Source organism: Danio rerio, chromosome 16 (genome assembly GCF_052040795.2).
Source record: "Danio rerio strain M-AB ecotype USA chromosome 16, GRCz13ab, whole genome shotgun sequence".
Classification (NCBI taxonomy): domain Eukaryota; kingdom Metazoa; phylum Chordata; class Actinopteri; order Cypriniformes; family Danionidae; genus Danio; species Danio rerio.
Genome location: NC_141036.1, coordinates 507501 through 528451, shown reverse-complemented (window position 1 = coordinate 528451; position 20951 = coordinate 507501). Strand labels below are relative to the sequence as shown.

Genomic DNA, 20951 nt, shown 5'->3' with positions numbered 1-20951 from the left:
GCGCTGATAAAGGCCTGCATTAGCTCGCATGTCAGACACACAGAGCCTTGCTCTGTAGAGAGCTTTAATCTTGCTCCGTTATGAATAATGCTAAGTATATTACTCTCTGACATCCCACAATTCCAATTTATGCACCTCAACTCGCCGTGCCAAGTACAATTTATAACTTTCAATATGCACGGCATCAGCAATACATTAGAGAGATAGAGAGAGTGTGTGAAGCGGACCTGTGCTGAGCCGCATCCGTGTCATTTAAAAACACACCGACTTCATAATAAAACTAAAAACAGACTTTCATGCTGACGCAAACACTGAACAGAGCGAGATGATGGACAATAACAAGAGACACCATCAGTTAAACTGCAATTCAAGCTGCGTTATACTATGAGTTAATGAATGAATGAATAACTGACCGAATCAATGAATGAATGAATGAATGAATAACTGAATGACTGAATGAATGAATGAGTGAATGAATGACTGACTGACTGAATAACTGTCCGAATGAACGAATAAACGAATGAATACTGACCGAATGAATGAATGAATGAATGAATGAATAAATGAATGAATGAATGAATGAATGAACGAATAACTGACCGAATGAATGAATGACCGAATGACCGAATGAATGAATGAAAACTGACCAAATAAATGAATGAATGAATGAATGAATTAATTAATTAATTAATTAATTAATTAATGAACGGACGAATAACTGATCGAATGAATGAATGAATGAATGAATGAATGAATGAATAACTGAATGACTGAATGAATGAATGAGTGAATGAATGACTGACTGACTGAATAACTGTCCGAATGAACGAATAAACGAATGAATACTGACCGAATGAATGAATGAATGAATGAATGAATAAATGAATGAATGAATGAATGAATGAACGAATAACTGACCGAATGAATGAATGACCGAATGACCGAATGAATGAATGAAAACTGACCAAATAAATGAATGAATGAATGAATGAATGAATTAATTAATTAATTAATTAATGAACGGACGAATAACTGATCGAATGAATGAATGAATGAATGAATGAATGAATGAATGAATGAATGAACATGAATGAACATGAATGGGGTATTGCGAATGAAAATGTCATTACACAAGCAAAATCTACCTTATCATATGTGTATTAATCAGGTTAGCAAGTGGAAAGCAGGTCATCTTGTGGCTGTATAAACAAATTCAAGCAATATTACACTAAGTTAACACTCACCAGTGGTAGTAGATGAGCTCAAACCTTTTCATCAGAATGCGTCTGTATGCGTAAACTAAATGACAATACAATTAAACATCTTTTTTAAAAGACGCCTCTTATATGGAGAACGAAGCCTCATGCTTCACTCACTGCAGACTACAACAGATTGTGCAAATCTTGATTGTTCTGTGCATCTCGTCTATCAAATCTGAGCTTCATTTAGAATTCTCTATTGAATCCAGATCAGGTGATTGGCTGGGCCATTCCACAGCTTGATTTTCTTTCTCTGAAAGCATCTAAGAGTCTCCTTGGCTGTGTTTTGGATCATTGTCTTGCTGAAATGTCCACCCTGGGCTCATCTTCATCCTCCTGCTAATGTATGTGTTGGACTGAAGCAGCTGATATTTATTTACACTGATGAAGGGCAGAGGGTGGTAACACTTTATTTTGATGGTTTATTTTGAAGTATTAGTAGACTGTCTGCTGAATATCTGCTGATACTGCTGCAAAACAGACATTTAACTGACTAGAAGAAACTTTGCAAGTAAATGTCAACTTACACTAACACTAACCCCAACTTAATGGTCTACTTACAGTCTAATGATTATTATATAATTGGCATGTAGATGCAACGTAACCTAATTCAGCACCCTCTGAGTCACACTTGTTTGGTCTGTTTGTTGAAGAACTACTGTGAGAGTTCAGCTGCTGTCTAGGCTTTCACTGCAGAATTACACCTCCCTTTCTTCATGTGTTCAATACTTTATCCCGTGTCATTTTATTACACAGAATATTTTTAAACTAATTAGATTTGTTTTCTTCTCATATATGTATTGATTTAGTTGTTACTAACAAAAGGTTAAAAAAGTCAAGTCAACAGCATCTTTAGAAATATGTTTGCTGAGAAAAACGAATATATATGAGCAGATTTGTTTTTCAAAGTAGCGCATTTTTAAAATACACAATTGTCCAGATTGATGGCGTGGATCTTTTTGCTGTCGCAAGCCCTGATAAAAGGAAAATGACAAAAGCAAGTTGTACAACTTTTCATTTTCACATGCAAACTGATCTAGGATCAGGAGACCCAGAAGTTCAGCAACTAATTCAGTACATGCGTTGGAGCTTACCTTACTGTAAAAAAAACAAAACAATCAAAGGCAGAGAAACATTCATTGTTTCTTTAATTGACGACGTGTCTTGTCAAGGATTGGGAAAGATTCAAGTAAAAAAAAAAAATATATATATATATATATATATATATAAAATATAGGTAACACTTTACAATAAGGTTCATTAGTTAATGCATTTTCTAACATGAACTAATCATGAACAACACATGTACAGCATTTATTAATCCCAATTGAACATTTACTAATGCATTATTAACATCCAAGCTCATGCTTCTTAACACTGGTTAATGCACCGTGAGTTAACATGAACTCACAATGAACAACTGTATTTTCATTATCTAATGTTAACGTACATGAACAAATACTGTAGTAAATGTATTGTTCATTGTTTGTTCATCTTAGTAAATGCATTAATTAACATTAACTAATGAACCTTATTGTAAAGTGTGACCAAAATATATATATTTATTTATTTATTTTTTATTGAAGCTTAGAGAGCTAATTGTGCTGATGGGGCATTTGGAGGGAGGATACAACACTCGAAATGTGATGTCAAAATCATCCTGTTTGAAAAACACTTTGGGTTGAAGCCACCCTGGTTGATGCCCGGAGTGAAGCATGGGGGGTATTACTGATGGTTTGGCCTCAATATCATGGTGTTCCCTAGGTCCAATATTTGTGCTAGATGGGCTCGTCAATACCAAGGACTACTAACCCATTCTAGAGGACCTTGTTACAAATGGGTCAAATATTGTATCCTGAAGGTGGTGGTGTGTGTCAGGATGATGATGCAGCAATACACACAGCAGGACTGGAGACAGAGCGGTCTGATGAAGATGACAGTGAAGCTGAACATCTCTCATGGCCTGCACAGCACCCAGAGCTTAACATTATTGAGCATTTTGGGGTGTTTTGGAGGAGCGAGTCAGGAAAGGTTTTCCTCCAGGAGCATCAGTAGTGACCTGAACACTATTCTGAAGAAGACCACCTCAGAGACCCTCTGGCTGCTGTGCAGGACTCGAGTCTGTCCTTCCAAACACCAGCTGAAGCTGTATTGGAGCTAAAGGAGGCCCAACACCATACTAATGAACTATTGTGCTTTAAAACCAGGCATTTCAGTTTCATTGTTTAACCCCTGTGTGTCAAAGCAAAATCTATTCTTGAGAAAGAGAGAGAGAGAGAGAGAGAGAGATAGAGAGAGAGAGAGAGAAATTTTTAAAAAAAAGGACATCGCATTTTAGCAGAAAACTCCACAATGATCACAACAACAGCCAGATATGTGTCAGTCCATCAACCAGTGGACAAAAACAGACTAAAGCGAGATCATTTCTGGAGAATGAGAGATATATCGAGAGAGAAAGAGAGAGAGAAAGAAAGGGAGAGAGTGCTGAGGCCTTGTTTTCGGGTCTCCTTGAATAGATTTGTTAAAAGCCCACGGTTGATTTATGCTAAGCGGAGCCCATGCAGACGAGAGCGAGCCTCGCCAGAACACTTTCTAAGCCCCGACCCACACTTTGATGCTTCCGCTAGAGGTGGCCAATGAAAGGCCGTCCGCCCCCCCGCACCCCGCCTCTCCGCCAGTCTCTGCCACGCAAAGATAATCAGGTTTATGTAAAGTATGTGTGCTCCTTTGACAGTCTACGCTAGCTCATTAATTCAATCACACCCGATGCCATTGTTCTGCCGGTGTTTGAAATGCGTACGGGGACGGGGGGTTTCCTTAATCCTGTCAATCACTGTTAACATTTTTCTTGCTGTTGCCATGGCCGGGGCCAGAGTTCATGAAAACAGCGAATATGAGCCAACAAAAGGAGAATAAAGACTTATTTCAGCCACTTTTCTCTAAAAGGCCATCGACCGTGCACAAAAACACAAGGAGTAAATGTAGACAAGTTTGAACACTACATCCGCGGCGAGGGAGGGGACGAGCATTCGAAAACCAAACAGGCCCTATAAAAACTTGACCCGGGAGGCTCTGGGAAAAACCTCCCGAATCGGCCCCCGGAAGAACAATGCACTTTCTTGTGTGGCTTCTTCAGAGCCACAATGGCCGCCACAGTCTACACACATGCCAGAGATGGAGCGACACTGCCGTAAGCCAGATCAGCGCACTAGAATACTGAGTGGCGAATGCTGGAGATGAGTGGACAAAGACAGAGGGATTCCAGAGAGAGGCTTTCCCAGAAACTCACAATATTGAGCTGCTTTTGTTTTTGTTTTTACAAATGTAGTGTCAAATGAGCATCACAGTGCTAACATTTCAAAAGATTTGTTTATTAACAACATGCAGTATTAATAAGAAAATAAATACGTTTATTTGGTTAAATAATGCTTCTGACAGCACCCAAACATGGAGTTTTGAGACAAAATGGGCAAAAGATCCACCATGGAGTTACAACACAAAAGTTCATGGGCCTAGACTACCTTGACATATATACAATGCTCTAGCATATTCCTTAAAGTACCACATTAGTGCCCAAATTAGTTGGTAAATCATAGTATTTCATTTAAAAAAGTCAATATGAAGGCCCTCCCCAAACTATTCTTTCTGTAAGGGTGCTTTCACACCTGCCATATTTAGTTGGATTGAATCGCACTAGAGTTTGTTTCCCCTTTTGGTGCGGTTGGTTTGGGCAGGTGTGAATGCAGCAATCGTACTCGAGTGCACACCGAAAGCGGACCAAAATAAAAGTACCGAGACCTGCTTGAAGAGGTGGTTTCAGTACGCTTTCAAACGAACCCTGGAGCGGCTCGTTTGCGGTGAGAATATGATCCGTACTTAAACAGGTCCAACCACAAACAGTACTGCGCCTTTTGGACTAATCCAGCTGCCGTAGGCCGATGCACTGTGCATTATGGGAAATGGAGGAAAAATATTTGTTGACAGCGCTTTACCAACAGAGAGAGAGAGAGAGAGAGAGAGAGAGAGAGAGAGAGAGAGAGAGAGAGAGAGAGAGAGAGAGAGAGGGGAAAACATTACCTGATGGATCATTGGTAATATTTCCGCAAGATGAGCATGTCGCAGTTTAGCTAAATTAATTCACGGCTCCTCCTGAAGTGACGAGTGATGTATTAAACATCGTTTTCCAGCCGCGGCCGCGCTTCATTCTCGTAATGTATAGTTTGTCTAAAGCAGGGATACAATCAGCCAGCGCAGTCGTCCCTCCAGAGTAAAAGGTTTTGTTTACCTGCGGGAGTTCACTGGCATTTTCCCGCACGTGAATTCTGACCAATCAATAAGCAGTTGAGGAAATAACAACATCTGGCCAATGAGAGATGTGGATTTTGTCACATGACTGCATTTTGGTTCATTTCAACTGGTTCAGACCAAAGCCAGCAGTGTGATGTGAAAACGACCCAAAGAAAGTCCAATCTTACAATAATAACCCTAACACCTGGTATAAACCCTAACCCTAAGACTTACAGTAGCTTAAGTTTATTAACCTTAATCATAATTTAACAAAAACCTAACCTATAACCAGGGCCAGACGGAATCTGCAGACGTTTTTTGCTATTTCTGCTGAGAAAAATGGTAAAAATCTGCGGATATCTGCGGAATTATTTTGGGAGTATCCAGCAGAGTATCATAACTAAAACCTTAACATATGAAATAAAAATTAATAAATAACTGAATAAAAACTAATAAATTCAGATATACACATTTACTCAAGTAAATAAACAGAATTAATAATGGGCTAAAAATCTGCAGAAATCTGAGCAATTCTGCGCGCAGATTTCGTGTGGGCCTACCAATACCTGTAATGACTGATTCAGACGAGGCTTCAGCGTCAACGCTTGACAGAGGGCGTGTCTGAAGTTGACGATTGTCATAGCAGAGTCAGCCAATGAAATCAGTCCGCAATCGGCTACTGTATGAGCTGGTGTATTTGCATAAAGCGATCTGATTGGCTAACACATCCGTTCGTGCTTGAAAGGTTGAAAAAGTTGAGAAATTCCTAACTTCGGCAGCGAACAACGCCACTAAAGCGAACGCAGTTCGGCAATGCCTGACATCCCCCATTCAAAGTGAAGAGGAAGCGTTGGCACTGACACCCTGTGTGAATCAGGTGCACTGAAAAAAAAAATTTGTCTGCAAAACTGTTGCAAACAATTTATTTATGTTGAATTTAAACAAACAAATTAAATGTAATAAAATTCAACTTAATTTGTTTGTTTAAATTCAGCCCAAATAAATTGTTTACAGACATTAGATGTAAAAAATAAAATTAGTAAATCCAAGCAATCATCTCTGAAATTTTTTTTCAGTGTGTAATACAAAAACTTACCCTAAAATCTAACGTTAGACAAGTATGCCAAAATTCAAACCCTAAATATACAACTCTTTAACCATTATAACCCTAAACTCCCCCCTTACCCTTAATCTAAGCCAGGGGTCACCAAACTTGTTCCTGGAGGGCCGGTGTCCTGCAGATTTTAGCTCCAACCCTAATGAAACACACCTGAACAAGCTAATCAAGGTCTTACTAGGTAAACTTGAATCATCCAGGCAGGTGTGTTGAGGCAAGTTGGAGCTGAACCCTGCAGGGACACCGGCCCTCCAGGACCGAGATTGGTGACCCCTGATCTAAGCAAACCTCAGACTCATCAGCAGTGCATGTGGAATCCAAAACAACATGTACATACCACAGTTAATCTATAATCGTATCAGTAACGTGGACTGCAATAGTTTCTGCACGGACTCCAGCGTTCTCATATCTACAGGTTTTTTAAATCAATTTAACAATTGCAGATATCCTCCCTCAGACTAATTAAACGTACATGTTCACGAGTTCAAGACTGCGCTGTAGTCCTTAGGAAGGAGTGATCTAACTGTGCTTTATTGTAAACTTGAAGCTGTACTCGTGCAGTGTTTGTACAGTCAAAGTGCAGAGTGTTTCACTCGCATCTCACAGCATGACACATTAGCAGAAACAATGCAAGCTATTTAACCAAACTCAGTTCACGCAGAGAGCCCTAAACCACCCTCCTATGACAAATCCCAAATTAAAACACCGCGACTCCCAGGTCTGCTTTAAACAAATGCTTTTAGATTCACTCAAAGACCAGCTCTTTGTTGAGGAAACTCCAACACGGGAGCACAATCGCATATCCCGTGTAGACAAAATAAAACAGAAAAAAAAAACACCAAAATGTGCGCTGTAATCTCCTGGAAAAAATAAATAAATTACCAAAAGAAAGGGCAGATTTGATTCTGGTGGGAGGAACTAAGAAAGGAAAACATGCGCGATCTTTTCCCTGTTTAACACCCGATCTTGAATGGGAATGTAAAGTAAGGGAAGATTAAGCCATTCAGACTCAGCCTCAGCCTACGCATCGCTGCTTCCTTTCAAGCAATTTTGGCCAGTGTTTGTTTATTAGTGCCTTACGCGCGGTATTAGCGCTGCGCTTATCGCCGCTCGCACACAGAGCGTTCAAAGCGTGATACGGGACTTCTCATTTGTTTCCTCGCAGGGTTGACCTTGTTTAAGTGCAGACCATGGGAGACAGGACTTATTGGACAACGATACTCATACAAGCAATGTAAACATGCTCTGCGGCTTAGTCCCCTACCCTCTGTGAATCCACAAAGGACTTCAGAGGGGCATGAGGAGATTTGGCTGGGCTAATCTGCTGTTTTCCATATATGCATGGGCTATCGCGAGACGGAGCTCCGTTTGAGAAATACCTGCGCTCGCTATCTGATTCCTGCCATTATCTCTCTCCTCCTCCTCCACTTTGTCACAGAGCTGCGTATCTGCATATTACTCTTACTTAGACGCTGAAAGAGCAGGCCTCATATATCTATCTGCATTCCTATCGTAGCGGCTGCTATCAGCGGAAATGCAAATGCAAAACAACAACGCAAACACAGCTCCGTAACACACTAATGCTAGACACACACGAGCACAGCTTTATGAGGAACAGTAGGCTGCAACCCATCACTGGGAAACACCGGGGTACTATTAGTGTTCTGTGTTTTATATACGCATCTGTCCAAAACTCTTGCTGACAGATTCAGTCATTCATTTATTTTTCAGCTTAGTTCCTTTATTATTCAGAGGTCGCCACAGCGGAATCAACCACCAACTTATCCAGCATATGTTTTACTCAGCGGATGCCCTTCCAGACACAACCCAACACTAGGAAACACCCATACACTCCTGCATTCACACTTCTACACTTAGGCCGATTTAGTTCATCAATTCCTGCATGTGTTTGGACAGTGGAGAAAACCAGAGCACCCGGAGGAAACCCACACCAACACGGGGAGAACATGCAAACTCCACACAGAAACACCAAGTGACCCAGCCGAGACTCAAACCAGCAACCTTTTTGCTGTGAAGCGATCGTGCTACCCACTGCGCTACAGTGACGCTATTTATTTATTTGTTTACGTTGTTATATTATATACATTTCATTTTTATTTTGCATTTATTTATTTATTTATTTATTTATATTGTTATATTATATACATATGTATTTGTTTATTTATATTATTTATCTATTTATTTATATACACATGTGTTTATTTATTTGTACTTATTTATTTATTTATTTATATACATATTTTTAATTTGTTTTATTTTTCTCTTTCTTTATTTTTTATTTATATACATATTTATTCATACATTTTTATTTTAAGTTTATTTATTTAATTAGTAATTAATTAAATCATTCATTCATTTGTTTGTTTATTTATTTATTTATATTGCTGTATTATATACGTATTTATTTATTTATTTATTTATATTTTTAAGTTATTATATTATATACATTTTTTATTTTGCATTAATTAATAATTTATTTATTTATATACTTATTTTTATTTATATTTTTTACATATTTATTTATTTTTTTGCATTTGTTTATTTATTTTTATTTTATATTTAATTATTTATTTATTTTTGTACTTATTTATATTGTTATATTTTGTTTTTTTATATATACATTTATTTATTCATTCATTTATTTATTTATTTATTTTTGTTTTACATTTATTTATTCATTTATTTATTTTTTGTTTGTTTATTTATTTATATTGTTATAATATATACACATTCATTTATTTATTTTATACACATTATAATTTATTAATTTTTATTTTACATTTATTTATTTATTTATTTATTTATTTATTTATATATATATTTATTTATTCATTTATTTATTTTTTGTTTGTTTATTTATTTATATTGTTATAATATATACACATTCATTTATTTATTTTATACACATTCTAATTTATTAATTTTTATTTTACATTTATTTATTTATTTATTTATTTATTTATTTATTTATTTATTTTGTTACATTATATGCATATTTAATTACTTTTATTTTACATTTATTTTTTTTGCTTTACACTCCCATTTACACTCATACACTATATGGACAATTTAGTCTACCCAATTCCCCTATAGCACATGTGTTTGGGCTGTGAAGTTTGCATGTTCTCCCTGTGTTGGTTTCCTCCGGGTGCTCTGGTTTCCCCCACAGACCAAACACATGCGATATAGGAAGACTGATTAACTAAATTGGCTGTAGTGTATGTGTGAATGAGTGTGTATGGGTGTTTCCCAGTACTGGGTTGTGGCTGAAAGGGCATCTGCAGCAAAAAAGAAAAAAAAACAAAAACATATGCTAGAATAGTTGGCAGTTCATTCCGCTGTGGCCACCTCTGAAGTAGAAACCAAGCCGAAGGAATAATGAATGAATGAATGAATATCTTATGACGCAATTATTTTCAACTCTTAATGATGGTAACCCCCAGTTCAAATCTACCCAGTCATGTATCATTAATTTATATATTTTATAACTTTTAAAAGTTGTCCCTTGATAAAAAAAAACATGCAGTTTGTAGAAACACACATGCATTCCTCTGTACACAAACGCATTATAAGAGCTCTATGAAAATGACAATCATCACATGGATGTAAACACAATTAGCGAGTTGGTCGTGTGTGAAGGGATATTAAGAGGAGCGACGGTCTTCAAATTGACCAGCGCAAGACAGCCTCCTGTGTGCAATAATATTGAAAGAGCAGATGAAGCGTCCCATTAAAGATTAAGAGAGTCTTATTGCACACTGCCGTACAATCTCATCAGCTCCCAGAGAATCCCACAACGCCCGCTCACAGCCCCGGCTCCAGGAAGACGCTTAATTAAATTAGCTCTGCATTTGTCTTCTCCGTCCTCTTATCAGGGGACAGTGTCCAGGTTGTTGTGCTGTGTTGTGTGGTGTGCTTTGTCTCTCTCTGGAGGTGGTAATGAGGAACACGGACACACAGAGGGCAGAATATCAGGAGCATCCGCAGATTCTCTGATGCAGAGTCCAGACAGACAGAGCTGGTAAACGTCTCTGTAACTGCACTGATTTGGAATAATAGGAGGTTTTGTGAGTTTTTTCCAAAACTATAGATTTCTCTAATGTTAAAAACATGCTTCAGTAGCAATGCACTGCAAAACATGGCTTCCAGCTAGAAGGGAACGTTCTCTCAACTATTCCCGACAGGTTGTGTTACTGTTTTAAAGAAAACATTTCAATGTTATATCCAATGAATATTCACATTTCCCCAACCAAAACAATGAACAAGAACAATCTAGCAATGTTTTGAAAATGTTGGTAAGGCACCAGATTAAACAATGTTCTCTTAGAAAACGTTTTGCAGAGATTTGCAGTCTGTACAGTTCTGCATGCATGTTTGGGTATATGTGTGCATGTATGTTTGTGTGCTAGTTCATGTGTGTGTGTGTGTATGGGTCAGTGGCCCTCAGCTGGTTGATCAGTGGGGCTCCACCAAGCCCCGGGCCCCTCAGTGCTGGTTTGTGAGCAGCTCCAGCACCTGCTCCAGTGTGCACACACACATTAACCTGCAGATCGGCCCCGCAGTCACTAAAGTACAGCAGTGGCCCCTGAAAACAGCGGAGGGACGTCAGGTTAGAGCCCATGATTGATGACAGACTCTCTGCGATATTAGATTTCAGTCACCACAGCACTAAAGCCAAACTAAAGCCAGCACACACACACACACACACACACACACACACACACACACAGTTCTGTCAGCAGCGCAGCGACACTTTTGATCAGGATTTGATTACATAATCATATCTGCGGCGGATAGACCATCAGCAGAGCTTTGTTAGGCATGAGTACGCTTTCATTTAATCCAAAACGGCTCGATTGCAGAAGGACAAAAATCCGCCGTGAGACACGTAAAAGCCAGAGATTATTATGTTAGCTCAGACGACGTGTGCTTTCTGTCACGACGGGGGGAAAATCATTTTACGCGCTTAATAAAATCTACAGCGGTCCCCACAGTGTCTCTCTCCACACAGATCCAGCCAAACGTGTCCGATTCCCAACAGCCAGGTTATTATCACCTCAGCTTTGCGCGTGAATATCAAATTTTCAATTGCTTCCTCTGATTCGGCTCCATGCAAACAAAAAGCCCGCTTTCCCTTATTTTCATGTAAATGTCTCTATATAGGGAGAGACAAGTGTAATCAATCATCTCGGTGACAAGGTAGGAGGGCCGGGATTATTGGTGCTTAGTAGTGGAGGGATCATAAAACAGGGAAATTGAAAGTGATATTTAATTGACACTGCCATTTCCAGTGTAGCGGCGAACAGCACGCAGCCTCCCAGAGAGAGAGAGAGAGGGAGAGAGGGAGAGTCCAAACACATTTCCTCAGCGAATGCACACGCGCTGAGAAACTCTAAAGTGAGTTGTCAATCTCAGGCCTGAAGCCAGAAAACAGGAAAGTTAAGCTGCTGTCCAACTAACTTTACACTCCCGCTGCTCTCCGCAGGACCATCCGGACGCTCTTCCACACTGAAAAGGTCACATGTTGAAGAAAATACGTGAAAATTAAATAACAATAAAGCTTTTATAAATTATTTAAGGCACAATTAATAGGCCTTATGAGATTTTTTATTATTATTCTGGAATAGAAATGGGTCATGTTAAGGTTCTAAAAGATTATAAATGTAATTTAAGACAATAACATGACTGATTATTATTTTATTAAGCAACATCAATTACTTCATTCATTCACTTTCCTTTGACTTAGTTTCTATTTCAGAGGTCGCCACAGCCGAATGAACCACTAACTAGTCCATATACATTATGTTTTATGCAGCTGATGCCCTTCCAGCTGCAACCCAGTACTGGGAAACACTCATACACACTCATTCACACACACACTCATACACTATGGTCAAATTAGTTGATCAGTTCCCCTATAGCTCATGTGTTTGAACTGTGGGGGAAACCGGAGCACCAGGAGGAAACCCACACCAACACGGGGAGAACATGCAAACTCCACACAGAAACACCAACTGACCCAGCTATATATAATATAATATAATATAATATAATATAATATAATATAATATAATATAATATAATATAATATAATATACATTCATTCATTCATTTTCTTTTTGGCTTAGTCCCTTTATTAATCAGAGTTTGCCACAGCAGAATGAACCGCCAAATATTCCATGCTTTACTTGAACCAGTGACCTTCTTGTTGTGAGGCAATAGTGATAAACAATCAATAAAAAATCTGAGGAAGGACAATAATTATATAAAATTATTCCTAAATTATATATAATCTGTATTGTATTCAAAAACACAATTATCAATTATTTGTATTATGCAAATGAAAAGATTACATTTTAAAAATATAAAAATTAAATACAATTAAGTTTAAATATTTTTAAAAAGACAATTATTAGCCTTTCTTTGATATTCCCTAGGAGGGGTAATAATTGTGTCTTAAATTATAGATCATATTTATAGTATTTAAAGATACATTTATTAACCATCATGTGTTTTATTTAAAGCGTTCTGAAAAGTTTAGATGTCACATGAACTAATATCGAAAAAAGTAACTTATAATGTATTCATTCAATTTAGGTAATGAATTAGCAATTACACAATTGATTTTAGCATTGCTCTGCACTAGCAAAAACAATCATCAAATCAATTACTCATATTGAATTAAAATGTGCATGTATAGCTTTGCATTTAAACAAGCAATATGCGTATTAAGAGATTTAAAATAAACAAACTATTGCCATTGCACACTTATTTTAAAAATACACTTATAATTTTGTCTAAATTATGAATTATTTATTCAAACTCAAATATAAAATAAACTAAAACTCAAATATTTTTTTATAATATAATAATGATTAAAAAAAAAAATATATATATATATATATATATATATAATTATTATTATTATTATTATTATTATCATAAACAACTCTACGACTGACTCTGTAATAAATGACAGCCCTGTGTGTTTGAATTGGAGTCGACAGCATGCATGTCTGATGACGAGCCATAATGAGAGCAGTGCATTCTGGGTCGTGCACCTGTTCCTCCAATCACATGACCAGAGCTGCAGCAAACGCTCTTAACAAGCCCCTGTCAGGACGTCTTAAAGCAGCTTACAGGACACTGATTTATGGCCTGCGTGAATGTGACGGACCCACGCTACGCAAACCGCCAGCCACTATTGTCCTGATGTGTGTGTGTGTGTGATTCAGTCCGGGCGTCCCAGCGGTGCCTGAACCACTTAAAAAAGCATTAATCAACAGCTAGTTTATAAATCAAGCGGCCGAAGGGCTACGAGTGATTATGAGTGCGGCACAAGTACTTAACCAATGGAATATCTCGATTCAGATTTGCATCCAATCAGTTAAAGAGAATAAAGTCATCAGTGCTGGTTTAAGTTTTGTGTTTTGGTGTTTCCCGAATACATCATGTCTCCATCAAAAATCCAAATTGGATTCATGTGCAACATTGTGAATTGTAAAACTGCATAAAACTGTGTGTGAATAATGCACAGAGCATCCAATGAGTCAAAGACAACAAACTCATCATGCCCTGATGTTCTGGTAGCAAATCAGCAAATATTGAACAAGGTCACCAGCTCTGTCCATGTCAACATGCGGATAGATTTATGAGGAAAACTGTAATATCACATAAAACATTTGGGAATAAAGCTCAGTTTTCATCCAATGAGGCAAAGAGAATAAGATGGTCACTTCCTGATAAACTTGTGCCAAAGATCAACAAATCTTGAGCAAACAGCATCATTAGCTGTGTTTCCGTCTAACTGTGCAAATTTGATTTATTTGTTGACATTTTGCTGATTTATTAAAAAGGAAAGACGATAGAGGAAAGACTGAAACATCACATGGTGCTGAGTTTTCAGACCCTTTGCTCAGTATTTAGCAGAAGCCCCCTTTTGATCCACAGCACAGGTCTCAAACTGGATTCCTGGAGGGCCGCAGCTCTGCACAGTTCTGCTTCAAGCCTAATCAGAAACAGCTGATCCAACTAATCAAGGTGCTTTCAGGACTACTAGGGACTATTAAGCAGGTGTGAGCTGGAGGTGGTTGGAGATAGACTATGCAGAGCTGTGGCCCTCCAGGAATTGAGTTTGGGACCACTGGTCTAAAACCATGAGTGTTTTTGGGGAAAGATGCAATGAGTTTATTCACAGCTGGATTTGGGGATCCTCTGCTGTTCCTCCTTGCGTATCCTCTCCAGTTCTGTCAGGTGGGATGGTAAACATTGGTGGACAGCCATTTTTAGGTCTCTCCAGGGACGCTCAATTGGATTTAAATCAGGGCTCTGGCTGGGCCATTCAAGAACAGTCAGAGAGTTGTTGTGAAGCCACTCCTTTGCTATTGAAGCTGTGTGCTTAAGGTCATGGTCTTGTTGGAAGGTAAACCTTCCCTCTATGGAGGTCACTATGGAGGAGGTTTGTGTCCAGGATATCCCCGTACTTGCTCATCTTTCCCTCGATTGTAACCAGTCGCCCTGCAGCTGAAAAACACCCTCACAGCATTATGCTGCCACCACCAAGCTTCACTGTTGGGCCTGTATTGGGCATGGTGAGCAGTGCCTGCTGTTCTCCACACATCCAGCTTAGAATTAAGACCAAAAGGTTCTATCTTGGTCTCATCACACCAGAGAATCTTATTTCTCACCATCTTGGAGTCCTTCAGGTGTTTTTTTTAGCAAACTCCACATCGAGCCACTCTGCCATGATGCCCTGACTGGTGGAGGGCAGCAGTGCTGGTTGACTTTCTCCAACTGTCTTCCATGGAGGCCACTGTGCTCGGAGGAACCTTCAGTGCAGCAGACGTGTGTTTGCCCTTGGCCAGATCTTGCCACACCTGAGTCTCTGAGCTCTTCCGGCAGATCCTCTGACCTCATGACTCTCACCTGCTCTGACGTGCATTGTGAGCTGTGAGGTCTCATATAGACCGGTGTGTGGCTTTCCTAATCAAGTCCAATCAGTATAATCCAACCCAGCTTGACTCAAATGAAGGTGTAGAACAAGGGTCACCAATCTCGGTCCTGGAGGGCCGGTGTCCCTGCAGGGTTTAACTCCAACTTGCCTCAACACACCTGGCTAGATGTTTCAAGTATACCTAGGAAGACCTTGATCAGCTTGTTCAGGTGTGTTTGATTAGGGTTGGAGCTAAAATCTGCAGGACACCGGACCTCCAGGAACAAGTTTGGTGACCCCTGGTGTAGAAGCATCTCAAGGATGATCAGAAGAAATGGACTGCACCTCAGACAAATATGAGTGTCACAGCAAAGACTCTGATTACTTCCCTACTGAAAAATCCAGCTTAAACCAGCCTAGTCTGGTTGGCTGGTTTTAGCTGGTCGATCAGCCTGGTTTTAGAGGGGTTTTGGCCACTTCCAGTTTGGTTTCCAGCCATTTCCAGCCTGGTTTTAGCTGGTCAGGCTGGAAAGTGACCAGCTAAAACCAAAACCCCTCTAAAACCAGCCTGGTCGATCAGCTAAAACCAGTCAACCATCCTAGGCTGGTTTAAGCTGGATTTTTCAACAGGGTTAGCACCATGTGATATTTATATATATATATATATATATATATATATATATATATATATATATATATATATATATATATATATATATATATATATATATAAATATATAATTGTAAAAATGTCAACAACTCTGTGTTGTTCTGTCAGTATGGGCTGCTGTGTGCACATTAAAGAGGAAAACACTGAACTTAAATGATTTTAGCTAATGGCTACAATATAACAAAGAGTGAAAGATGATAGATGGTCTGAATACTTTCTTTTTCCGCTGTGTGTTCCCATGCAAATATGCAAATTAGCTGTAATAAACAAAACTGCAATATTTCATAAAACATTTGATAGTAAAGCGATGTTTCTGTCTAATAAATCAAAGAGAAAACCATCACTTCACTACTCTAAAGCAGCTTACAGGACACTGATTTATGGCCTGTGTGAATGTGACGGACCGAAGCTACACAAACCGCCAGCCGCTATTGTCCCAGCATGGTGGCGTGACATGAAGCCCTGATCTGTGTGTGTGTGTGTGTGTGTGTGTGTGTGTGTGATTCGGTCCGGGCGTCCCAGCGGTGCCTGCACCACTTAAAAAAGCATTAATCACCAGCTAGTTTATAAATCAAGCGGCCGAAGGGCTACGAGCGATTATGAGGTCAAAGCGCGGCACAAGTACTTAACCAATTCCCAACCTGGAAAAGCGAGGTGTCCTGGTCCCGCGGCCGCCTCATTCATCATCATTGAATTCTCCCTATAATGCGGGAGGAGATGGAGACGATAGAGAGCCGGACAGGAGATGGAGAGCATCTGATTCCCTGACCACATACACTTTAACACCCGCAAATCAGTCCTGACAAAACCCTGACGAGTGTCCTGGAGACGGACACATCAGCCTGTCTGCTTAAAGTCCTGTCTGAGTCTCCATTAGCATGTGGTTTACAACACTGACAGATCGACAACTGACAATCACTAGCTGGGTTTCAACATGAAGATGAGATTTAGAGTTAGCAAAGAGTCATTAGCTGTGTTTCAAATATGCACATTTGTTTTATTAATGCGTCACTTCCTGATAAACTGACCCCAAATGTAAACAAATAGAGCAAACCGTGTCAGTTAGGTTTCCATACACATATGCAAATTTGACTTAAATGCAAAATTGGAATACTGCACCAAACATCTGTTTCCAATTGTCAATTTCTAAACAAAGTTTCCAAGCCATCTTCAAGCAACTACATTTCCTCATAACAAACATAGTTAAGCGAGTTGTGTTTACCGAATCCATCATGTTTCCCTCCAAATATGTTAATTAAATGTATGTGAAAAATTATGGCATGAAACCTTTTGTGCATAAAGCCCTGAATTAAAGAAAACTAAATTGTCACTTCCAGATAATCAGGTGGTAAATATCGAAACCCTGACGAGTGTCCTGGATCACTTCCGCAGCCTGTCGTCTTAAAGTCCTGATTGAGTCGTCATTAGCATGTAGTTTACAACACTCACTATATTTACATGGACATCAGTAATCTAAGTATTTGCCTTAATCTAATTAAGACAATATAAGATTAAGGCAGGGGTGAACAAACTCAGTCCTGGAGGACTGCTGTCCTGCTGAGTTCAGCTCCAACTTGCTTCAACACACCTGCAGGACATTTCTAGTAGGAGCTTGATTAGCTGCTTCAGGTGTGTTTGATTAGGGTTGGAGCTAAACTCTCCAGGACACCGGCCCTCCAGGACTGAGTGTGTGCATCCCTGGATTAAGGTGTTTGCATGAGTTGCTTTTTGAATGTTCCTTTCATGATCCTGCTTTATATCTTATGCCACACAATTCGATTAATGTCATCGCACTCTCCGCATTTCCTCCAGAGTTTCATGTTATTTTGGGTTTTTCATTTTTAATTTGTCGACTTTAACTGCAGTTTGACACTTTCACTTTCATTCTGGAACATTTCATGGACGCCCCCAGTGGCCAACCAGACACTGGATGCAACTATGAACTGCTGGAAGAGTGTTGTTTTAATAGAAGTTCATACTGCATGATGAATAAAAGAAAAAAAAAAAAACTCAGCATGTCACGATGCAGGTGTCTGTGGTCTGCACTGACTGGGAAGGTGCAAAGACTGTGTGTGTGTGTGTGTGTGTGTGTGTGTGCGTGTGTGTGTGTGTGTATGTACTCTCCTATCGGAATATTAAAAATTAACTCTTGTATGGTGTTCTGGTCTGTGAGACCCGTTTTCAGTTTTTCTCCAAAAGAAAAATGAAACACTTAATTATTTTTACAACCTGAAATTCGTTGCCTTCGGCATATTTTCTGTGAAGAACATAAATCCGAACACATTTTCAATGACCGCATAAATGTACCTCCCCCCACGCATTTACATTACATACAAGGTGTTCGGGTCCACTAGACCCAGGTCTAATAAAAGTGTTGAAAGTGGAGGTCCAGTGTTCCCACACTCTGTCTTCCCCCTTTCTGGTGCTGCTGTTTTCTTCCCCTCCCCCTCCTGCTCCCACATAAAGTTCTGCAACATTGTTAAAAAATCAACTATCAACACTGTCTGCTCTTACATTCCCGCACAATTCACCTGTACCGCATGTGTTTGGACAGTGGGGGAAACCAGAGTACCCAGGGGAAACCCACGCGAATGCAGTGAGAACATGCAAACTCTACACAGAAATGCCAACTGATCCAGCCGAGACTCAAACCAGCGACCATCTTGCTGTGAGGTGACAGCACTACCTACTGCGCCACTGCGTCACCCGGACATAATATCACATGTGACAATTTATTTTATCTCACACAAGCTGGGACAGGAGCTTCTAAAGAGAAAGCTGACCATGGTGGGAACAATATGAAAAAACTAATCTGTGGGTTTAATTTTTTTCATAACATTATTAAAAAAACGAGAAGCACATTAATTCATCAATATGATCTAACAAAGGTAAAGGGGAAAAAATAACCATGTTTGTTGTTCATATAGTTTGTAATGGGGATTAAGTAAACATTTGTTGAGTAATTTAACATAAAATAGTTTGATAGTGTTAATTTGGAAAGCCAAAACTGTAGCGGGTCCACCAGACCCATGAACACTGGCTGAGTAACAAAAAATATCAACACCACAGAGGGGTTAAAAAAAAAAAAAAAAAAAAAAAAAAAATATATATATATATATATATATATATATATATATATATATATATATATATATATATATATATATATATATATATATATATATATATATATATATATATATATATATATATATAAACTGCTTTTATTCTAGCCAAAATAAAACAAATAAGACTTTCTCCAGAAGAACAAATATTATCAGACGTACTGTGAACATTTCCTTGCTCTGATAAACATCATTTAGGAAATATAAATAAGAGAAGAAACTAAAAATAAAAATCAAACGGGGGCGAATAATTCTGACTTCAACTCTACTTGATGAGCAGATCTGACATTTAAATGCACAGTTTCAAGTGTTTTACTGATGATAAAACACATAAGTGCCGACGCTGTCATGCCACATGCATTCAATGCAATCTGAAATAAATGAACACTAAATCTTACACATGTTGTTAATTTCCAAGCTGGTGATAATACAAGGTTTCCATCAGCTCTCAGATAATTGACCGCTGCTCAGACTAAGCAGACCAGACACTTTCCATTACTTCTCCTGCATTAACCAAAAAAAAAACATAATCATGTGCAATAATACTCTGTGTATCCGTCGAGTGTTTCCTCAGCAGGAAGTGTGTGCTAATCAAATAACACTGCTGAAAAAAAACATCAGCAAAACTCTGCAGCTTCTTCAGCACTCAATAGCATCCAGCGCTAATGCCGTCCTGAAAGGGAACAGGTGTAGGGATTTGATAGAATTGCGGAAAAGCTTGAAATGTCCACACTAATTTCATTGCTGCCGCATTAATCCTGACAGGTCATGAGATCCACAGGCTCCAGTAAGCACTCAGGGGTTTATACCTAAATAACCTCGCAGATTTACCATGACACTAAACACTCGAAGGAGAATAAAAAAGCAACTACGCCAAATGTGATCCTCCGCACAGAATAAAGCCATAAGGGAAGCTGCTCGTCAAACAACAAGCTCATGACAGTCAGAATGAATGTATATGATCAGCATGAGCGCTCAGGAAAACTCCAGCGCTGTCTGATACTGTATTCTCTTCCAAACTTTTTCCTCTCTTGTTTTATTTTTTATTATAATGTTTATACACTCACCGGCCACTTTATTAGGTACACCTAATACTAGTACCGTGTACCCCATTTTGCCTTCAGAACTGCCTTAATCGTTGGTGTTTTAGATTCATCAAGCTACTGTAAATATTCCTCAGAGATTTTGCTCCATATTGTCATGATAGCATCACACAGTTGCTGCAGATTTGTCAGCTGCAAATCCATGATGCCAATCTCCCGTTCCACCACATCCCAAAGCTGCTCTATTGGATTGAGCTCTGGTGACTGTGGAGGCCAATTGAGTACAAATTCTGACCCTACTATTTAAATGTGGCACACAAACTGGATGTCTTCTCTTTTTTGCACCATTCTCTGATTGGCTGATTGGAAATTTGCATTAACAAGCCGTGGGACAGCTGTACCTAATAAAGTGGCCGGTGAGTGTATTTTTTTTTTTTTTTTTTTTTATATAATACAGTGCTCAACATATACGAGTGCCTCACAAATCACTCATTCAA

General features: G+C 38.8%; 1 long non-coding RNA gene across 4 annotated transcripts in view; it reads right to left on the bottom strand.

The window, feature by feature from the left end:
- Nucleotides 1-20951, bottom strand: part of LOC147833233 (uncharacterized) — an 89668-nt gene that overhangs the window by 53441 nt on the left and 15276 nt on the right. The window lies entirely within an intron of this gene.